Source organism: Linepithema humile, chromosome 5 (genome assembly GCF_040581485.1).
Source record: "Linepithema humile isolate Giens D197 chromosome 5, Lhum_UNIL_v1.0, whole genome shotgun sequence".
Classification (NCBI taxonomy): Eukaryota; Metazoa; Arthropoda; class Insecta; order Hymenoptera; family Formicidae; genus Linepithema; species Linepithema humile.
In genome coordinates this window covers 11,941,488-11,950,957 of record NC_090132.1, presented here as the reverse complement: position 1 = coordinate 11,950,957, position 9,470 = coordinate 11,941,488, and the positions used below count along the sequence as shown (strand labels likewise).

At 31.6% G+C, this 9,470-nt stretch overlaps 1 long non-coding RNA gene across 1 annotated transcript; it reads right to left on the bottom strand.

The window, feature by feature from the left end:
* Positions 1 to 958: 958 nt before the first annotated feature.
* Positions 959 to 5,645, bottom strand: LOC105667531 (uncharacterized). The gene is made up of 3 exons (XR_001099947.2): positions 4,808 to 5,645; positions 4,314 to 4,542; positions 959 to 4,201 (listed from the first exon to the last, which is right to left on the bottom strand). It is a non-coding gene; the product is annotated as an uncharacterized lncRNA (long non-coding RNA).
* Positions 5,646 to 9,470: the final 3,825 nt, after the last annotated feature.

Sequence of the window (9,470 nt, the reverse complement as noted above, 5' to 3'; positions counted from 1 at the left end):
ATAAGAATCACTTTCGGCACGATTTCTAATTGCTCCGCGGACAAGCTCAGAATGTCACGTTCGTCCAATAGCGCGATGAACATTTCGACTGTTACCTCGACTTGGTCATGATGGACCTTATATACCCGCTTGTTGCACACGACATTGATTAAAACTATCGATGGTTCATATTTGCATTAACAATCCTTATCTTATCTCTTCCGGGAATTATTGTGATCTGATACTCCCCACCATTCCAAAATTACCTCCTCTCCTCCAAACACGATGACGCATCTAGCAACATGGCGATGCCTACAATTTGTATTAACAATCATTATCACACCCTCTAAGAAACGGCGCTCAAATGCTGCCTCTTTGTTCTAAAATACAGCGATGACGCAATCCGTAAACCTGCACGAACCTGCATACTATAAACATTGCGATTCCAACAACATGGCGCTCTACTTTGATGTGTAGAAAAAAAACCATAGGATGTAAACAGTTCTCTTTCCAATAAACAAACCTTATCTTTTCCGGGAATCCTTATCTCGCGATGCCTACAATTTGTATTAACAATCCTTATCTCTTCCGGAAATTATTGTAATCTGATAACCCTACCACTCCACATTTACCCCCTCTCCTCCAAAAACGATGACGTTATTACCCCCTCCACTGTTATCCGATACCCCTCTTCCCCTTTTCACCCGCACCCCTCTCATTGCCCCTGGGTTAGAATCATCATAGTATAACTACTTATTATGCATACTTCATATATATCTATGATTAGATACAATTATATATTTTTACAATTATAATTAGATCTAATCTTTGATGGGTTTATTTTTGTAGTAAATTAAAAAAACCAAAATATCGTCCCTCTCATGCCAAAACTATGAATGTGCACATTTTTTTCAACATTGTTTTTTTTTGTGAAATTATTTTATGCTACTTGATTTAGTATTTATATAGTTTTAAAGAATACTTAGAATACTTTAGATCTTAGGTACTTCTATGGTATCTTAGACTCTGAAACTCTGTAAATACAAAATCAAGTAGCATAAAATAAATTTTATAAAGAAAAACGAGGTTAAAAAAATTTGCACATTTATGGTTTTGACATTAGGAGAAAGTATTTTGATTTTTTTATTTACTACAAAAATAGACTCATCAAAGATTAGATTTGCATAAGGGAGACTTATCAGAGATTAGATTGCATAAGGGGGACGATATATTTTTACGAATAGATTATTTATTTATAATATTTATTAATTTATAAAAACAATCTCATATATAAAATATACTTATATATATAAAACAATATTCAGAATAAATTTAATAAATTTATTCTGAATATTGTTAAATATTAATTTAAAACTTAAATTTTTCAATAAAAGAAATAAAATAAATCAACATTATTATTATAATTTGCAATAGAGAGATTAATCTTTTTTCATGTATTGCAAACATGTGTAATGTGATGAATGTAGAAAGCACTTTGTCATACACGCAAAGAGAAAATAGCGCAGATCTTTTGAAACGTATACAATAATAGTGTTACGTCCTGATCAGACTACACGATTCTTTTCTTTTCATTAAATACCAGACCTAGTAAACGCGGAACCAACAAAAACTCTTAAGAAATATTATAACGCCAGAGCTGTTTTTCTCATGAGACACCAGGAGCTCGAATCTTCTCACAGAGAAAAATAGCATGGATATTTCAAAATACCTTGGCCGCTCAGCGTGCCTATCGTCGCCAGAAAAACCGTAAAAGTCAAAACTTCGCGGTAGCTGGAGTCCTTAACCGACTCCAGACGGTTAGAGTAAGAGATAAAAAGAAAAAACTGGCACCAACTAGTCATACTCTTGGATTCCACCTACGGGAACTCTAGCTAGTAGATAGGGTTTTACCGAGTAACGATCGGGGAATGACCGCAGTCGCATGCCGAGAAGGCGTGACACCTGATACGGCGCACGTGTTTAGTAGGTCTGGGAAACCGAGATGCATTAGTCGCACTCTCCACGCGACACCAAGGGCACGCGACAGTCGTAAACTGTCAAATTTATTAGATCAGTGACCCAAGGCTTTGCGAACTTATATACCGATTCTTAACCACCCAATCCGAAAGCCGAGAATCGGGGCAAGCACTTCTATAGACTACCCATCATTCCATCGTATGGTCTAAAGACTACGCCCACCCAGATCTTAAGACACTGAGATGCACCCCACCTATACTAATTAACACCAACCGGGTTACGCCACCTCAAAAACCTACCCCCATCATATATGGACCCGAAACGACGCTATTCCTTATTCGTTAGGGCCTCTTTCTTCCTATCTCATTTCAAGTAACCTAATCATCTAAACCCAATCCTATTAGCTAAAAATGACGCCATCCTTTCCCACATTAAAAATTTTCTCGCAAGACTAATTCCTATTCGATCCCCGCTCCAAAAACCTAAGATTTTCCAAAGGGATCTACCCCAAAGAAAAAGTATAAAAACCCGTGTTCTGGTGGCTCCGGACACAATCACACACAGTTTTTAAGCAGTTTTGCGCAGTTATTCCGTTTAGCTCAAACAGTTTTTCGAGTAGTTCGGGGGCGCGAATCAAAGAGTAAAACCAGTTGATACTTTGTCGCGACCATCTCGTGGTGCATCTCAAGTAGAAGGCCCATCACCCTGACGACACCATCCCGCAGCAGGGTGCCCACGCGTTTACAAAAAAAAGGGGTCCGACGCTCATATAACACCTTCCCTCAACGGGGCGCCTGCTCAGAATCACCGAACATAGTCAACCCGACCTGAACTATCCTACAACGAGTAAGTTAGTTCATTTGTTTTTTTTTCTCCTCTCTTTAGTATTCTCTTTATTCTTTTTATGTGATCCGTCCCTATTTCGGTTAAAATTTTTTTTTGTGTTATTTGTCAGTGAGAACTAAACATTCGCCGCGACCCAACAATCGTCGGAACCGCTCGGATCTCTCGGCATTTGCTCTCTGTTTAGCTATATTTCTCCCACCATACGTTAGATACGCTGCGAGGGTCACCGTAAGACCCATTAGAATTAGGCGACACACCCCATGTAATAACGCCCGTACAAGCACTCACACGCAAACAGACCAACCTCCTGCATTACCACCGATTCCTCAGGAATTTCCTCAACCACCTCCTCAACCCTTTCCCGTGTTCGACTTTCCTCTACTTCCTTCTCCTAGGTCTATCTCTCCGTCTCTTGAAGAGTTCCTGGAGTACAGACCCCCTTCGCCTGTCCGCTTCTATCCTCCTCCAGTAGAGGCTCAACTGGAGGAATTCCCACGAAACGATCCGGAGTTCGACAACATATCCGTCAACTCCGAAGCCACCACCATCGAATACGTCGCGGCTCCTCCCCATCTTCCTAACCCTGAATTCACAGGGTTTGATTTCCTAAACTTAGTCCTCTCCCCTGAGGAATAACACACACACACACACACACACACACTTGTGAAGAATACACTAATAGAAATATAAAACACGTGTGAATAAGAGTTGAGTTTTGTATCGTAATTATAAATTTAATCAAATTAAAATGTTGTCTTTAGTAAATTAAACTTTGTTCTTTTTTTATTTAACCACACCCTCCTCGTTTGTCACCCCCTCACACCTTCCCTCTCAAATTGCGCACAAAGGTTCCGCCCCGGGTAATAGGGATTCAATTCCTTGACCCAAAAAGAGAACCACGAGCGGTTGACTTGTTGACGGAGTAAAAACGACTCTTCCAGTCGCTGACCCGTCGCAAGTCCTAAACGCGCCGCTCGGCTCGTGCGGTCAGACCCGTTTACGTCGATCGCCGAGCCCAACGAAAAAATTCTACATCTATCAGGACGTAACAATAGAGTCAAAACGAAACAAAAACTATATTATTTAATAAATTTGAAACTCGTATTCTTCTTAGTATTTTTAAGTTCCATTTATAGTCAATATATTATGCTTTTAAATATATATTACATGAAAAAAAATTCAAATAAAATTAATAATCAAGTGCTTTTATAAATTTGAAAAAAAAACTGAAATATCTACGTAAACGATAAAAAAATTGTGTAAAAACGAGGTTACTCTCTTTACTCATTATTTCTTGCTTCTCTTTTTATTTCTTCAATCCTTTGTGTTATAGCTCGATGTAAATCTTTTTTTGTTTGTATGATCCAACCATGTTTGGCCCCGTACTCAATAGAAAAATCTGAAAATGTAATTTTATGAATTTAAAAATCTATTACAAACTTTTTTATAATAAAAATTTCTATTTATTGTAATTTATTAAGATTATAATAATGTAAAAAATTATTACTTACCAACTATTGCTTTAATTGCAAAAGGATGTAAATATGAGATTTTAAGATTTTGTCGGTCTTTTCCTTGTGATCTAGGAGTTTGTCCAGTCAGAGTACAATTAATTAATGTTTCCTTTTTAAACACTCCCGTTAAAAGTCTTCTAGCTATCTGCGATGATCTATGAGAATTCCCTATTGCTGCATAATATATTATATTTCTACAATAGAAATTATCCTTTAAGTGTACCATCTGCAATCAATTTTCTTATGTTTAATAATTTACAGTATGATTTTGCATTTATTAATCATGAAATTCAATTAAAAATTAAATTAATATTTACTGTACAATAAATAATCCCATTTATGCCCGATTTCACCAACGTAGATTAACTATATAATCTTAGTTTAACTTGCTCTTCATCTTTTTCTAATTCTTTGAACTAGAAAAAGATGAAAGTTAAACTAATGAGATTAAAGTTAATCTATATTGATAAATCGAGCATTAGAATATTTACCTTAGCCTCGAAGTTTTTTCCATATAACTGAGTATCTGTAGCTTCAAATTGTTCTATTTCAATATCATTATCTTTAAGATTTTCTATATTATCATCAACATTCTCTAAAGGATTTATACTATCATCAGCATTCTCCAAAGGATTTATATTATCATCAACATTCTCTAAAGGATTTATGATTTCGGATCGTGAGTCTTCTATATCCATTTCAAGATCATTAATGTTCTCTGACGGAGTTAATTGACAGGAATCTTTATCAATCTCCTTTAAAACTAGAAACAGATATATTCTATTATGTATACATTATACATAATGAAATGAACTATAATAGTGTACGTAATAGTGAAATGATAATATTAACATAACTTATATAATTTATGTTATACTATAATATAAATTTTAACAACAAACTTACAAGATCTTTTTTTTAACTCTTTTCTAGTTTCAAAAAGCATTTTTTTCAATTCTTCCTTTGTTGGACTATGATCCTGCAAAGGTATTTCAAATCATATTTAATTCATATTATTATTGATTAAAATAATATTCTGATTAAAATTATGCATTTTTGAAATACCATTTTTTTATTATCTTGCGAAATATTGTAATCATCAATCATTGTACTTGAACTTGATAAATCAATCGTACTGTTAACAATATGATTATTGTTAATAACATTATTATCAGGCAACTCTGAATTAGTATATTTATTCAGTACATCAAAAACTGCAGAATTTGATGTCTTCTGTATTTCTTTTAAGACCTAAGATTTCAATAGACAATTTATAAATAACAATATAAAAAAATTAATATGAAAAAAATATGTATTAAAAAAAAATTATAATTTACCTTTTTAGTATTATTTTTGCTTTTAGTATTAGCTGCTTTTGGTGTTATAGATGAAGAGTACAATGATTTAACTTCCTTTCTTTTGCGAAGAGACATTTCTTTTTTATTTAATTCTTTATTTTTTTTAGCTTTTTCCAATTTAAACATATCGAGACGTTTTTCCATATAACATTTATTATCTGCAATAATTTTTTAAAAGTTATTAAAAATTGCACACAATATAATGAAATCATTTTCTAATCTATAAAATTTCTTTATCAATAAAAGCATTTTTGAGCGTTGTAATTGAGTTATTTATAGTGAATAACAATTTCTACACAATAGATGTATATTATAATTTAACCTTACCTGAATGATCCATTACTCTTCCAGTATATTCTTTATTGTTATAAGTAAATATCACTTCATCACCTTTCTTAATATTTTCTTCATCATAAATAACATTCTTATTTTCTACTAAACAGTGGGAATTGTCACTAGCACAGTACAAAAGAAACATTTTCAACAAATAATTTTCACAAAATATTAAAAAGGTCGAGATAGTCTCACACACTATGTGCCGTATCGTTATATTACACTTTGCGATTTAGTCTACTCTTAGCTATGTTTCCAGCAGTGATAATGAATAAAAACATATAATATTATGTACATATATCTTTCTAACAAATGGTAGAAGTGGTAAGACCGTTGAGAAAAAATTAATGCGCAGCATATTACTCAATCAAGAACCGTGTACACATGCCTGCGCCGCTCTGCGTCTGCGTTCGCGGTTTTCGATTGTTTACGCCAGCGCGTGATTCTGTCTTATTTCAATACATGTCAATACTTGTCATTTTAAGGTTAGATTTCCACACGATAGAAAATTATAATAATAGTACACGCAAGAAATCATTTAACGCTATTAATTTGAAGAGCTCCAGATGGACAGTGTAAAACAATGTAAAATTAGCAGTAGAAAATTGGAATAAGAAATGGCCAATGTGTGTGAATATACATTTCCACGAAAAAAATATATACTGTGGGAAGAAAATATAAATGTCTCGGTATGTATGAAAATTATTTTTATATTTTCTATATGATGATTATATATAAAAGATAAACATTAAAATATATTTGAAATTTTTATGCAAATAGATTCCTGTTAGAAACCGTCAACGATGGGATAAAAAAATTGCATTATTAATTCCTTGTATGGATGAAGGTGACAATGATACTAATGAAACGGAAACAAATAAAACGGAACAAAATTTTACACAATCTTCGAATATAAGCCGTGAGAATAATTATTTAAGCAGAAGTAGCGATATTTGTACAGATGAGATATCCGACAATGAAATTTATGAATCTAATTATTTTGTCGATGATAATCATGATTATGAAGATGATATTGCGGCGTTAGATAATATAAGTAATGCAATTGATGTAGATACATCTTTATATGATGAGCATTCTATAGATTTCGGTAAAAGTACATTTTGCACTTCTTACAGCAATAATGAGAATGTTTTATTTAATGATAGTGCTCAAACTATTAATGAAACTGTTTACAATTTAATAAATCTTTATATGAAACATAGAATGACAAAATCTATATATAACTTAAGGGATATGCTAGTAGTCATAAATAATATGCTTCCCCAGCCAAATTTGATGCCAAAAACTATACATAAATTATTTTTTTATGTTCAAAATATTGTTCCTTCTTATACCGTTATTAAACATTTTTATTGTAAAAAATGTATATTATATAAAGGCGTAGACACTGTATCAGAAGTGTGCAAATCATGTTTAGTAAGCAAAAATTCATTTTTTTTTTAGATTGATATAATTGAACAAATTAAGTGTCTTTTTGAATATAGGAATTTAGCTAGTATATTAGAAACATTTAAGAAAAGTAACTTAAATAGCGAATTTGAAATTTCTGATATAATGGATGGATCCAAATATAAAAGGATTAATTTTCGACAAAATAGAGGAGAATATGATCTCACATTAATGTTAAATACCGACGGCTTATCTTTGATAAAAAGTTCAAAAAGTAATTGTTGGCCTCTAATGTTTCAAATTATGGAATTACCTCAACATCTGAGAGAACAATTCATTATTATAGGTGGATTATGGTATGATAATCAAAAACCGGTAATGAATACTTTTTTACATCCTTTTTGTTTGAAATTACACAAATGTTTCCAAGATGGAATAAATTGGCTTCATCCTCAAACAAAAGTTGTTTATAATACAAAAATTATTGTACCATTAATAATAGCTGATGCGCCTGCAAGGGCACAGATATTAAATACATGCAATTTCAACGGGCAATACGGTTGTAATATCTGTGAAATTGAAACACAGAAATGCTCAAGAATTGAAGGCAAAAAAATTGTTCGTATCTATCCTTTTGTAGAAAATAGTCATACATTGAGGACAAATGAAAAAATGATTAAACAAAGCCAAATAGCATTTAAAGAAAATATTCCCAATGCTAAAGGTATAAAAGGACCGACTATTATTTCTGTACTTCCGTTTCTAGATCTTGGAACATGTGTTATTCCAGAATATATGCATTCTGTGTTACTTGGAACTGTAAAACAGTTCTTAAATATATGGTTGCAAAAAGATGGTCCTTGGAATATAAAAAAATATTTAAATGAAATAGATAATTATTTACTACAAATTAAACCTCCAAATACATTTAATCGATTGCCAAGAAGTCTTAATTTAATACACTTTTATAAAGCTTCAGAATATTATAATTGGCTTCTATATTATTCCATTCCTACCTTAAAGAATTATTTGCCTACACAATATTTTCAACACTGGCTTTTGCTTGTTATGCCTATATTTATTTTACTAAAGCGCAGTATAAATTTATTTGACATTGAGGATGCAGAATATATGTTGAAAATGTTTGTTAAGCAAATTCCAAATCTTTATAGTGATAGAGAGCTTACATATAATGTGCATCAGTTATTGCATCTTGGTATTTGTGTTAAACGATGGGGTCCTTTATGGGCTACTTCTGCCTTTCCATTCGAAAACTATAATGGAAAAATAGCGAATTTATCACACGCATCTAAGAATATAGGCCAAGAAATTATTAATAATTTAACTATACTTTACGGCGTGACTATTTTAAAAAATAAAATTGTTCTTTATAAAGAAAAAACAGGATTTGTTGAGTATTTGGATAAAAATATTTCAGATTCGCTATTGACAGATCAAGACAAAAACTTTTTACATCAAGTATTGGTTGGAAGTTTCATTATTTATGGTAGAGCAAACATAAAAAATGAGATATTTACTTCTGAAATTTATTATAGACATAATAAAACTAACAATTATACAGTACAAATAACAAGCAATTCTTCAGATTTTGCAATGTATGGCACGATAAGATGTTTTGTAAAAGCTAATAATGTTATGTACATTATTTTTCGGAGGTATAAAATTATTCATACTGAAATATTTTATCATCACGAATTACGAAAGCAAGTAAAACATATATTGCCCGTAGAAATAAGTAATCAATATGCTATATTAAAATTAACGAATATTAAAACCATTAATAAAGTTATAAAAGTAGGTGATTATATTTGTAACACACCAAATTTATTTCATAAAATTATGTAAACGATAAAATATATGTATGCATACATAAAAACAACATATATAAATTATATTCTACATTATAAACATTGTATTTGTATGTTTAATTGAAATATATTTGTGCAAATACATTTATGTGTACATAATTTATATGCAATATCAAATAAACATATTGTAATATCTTAGAACTTCATTTAGATATTATTGTATA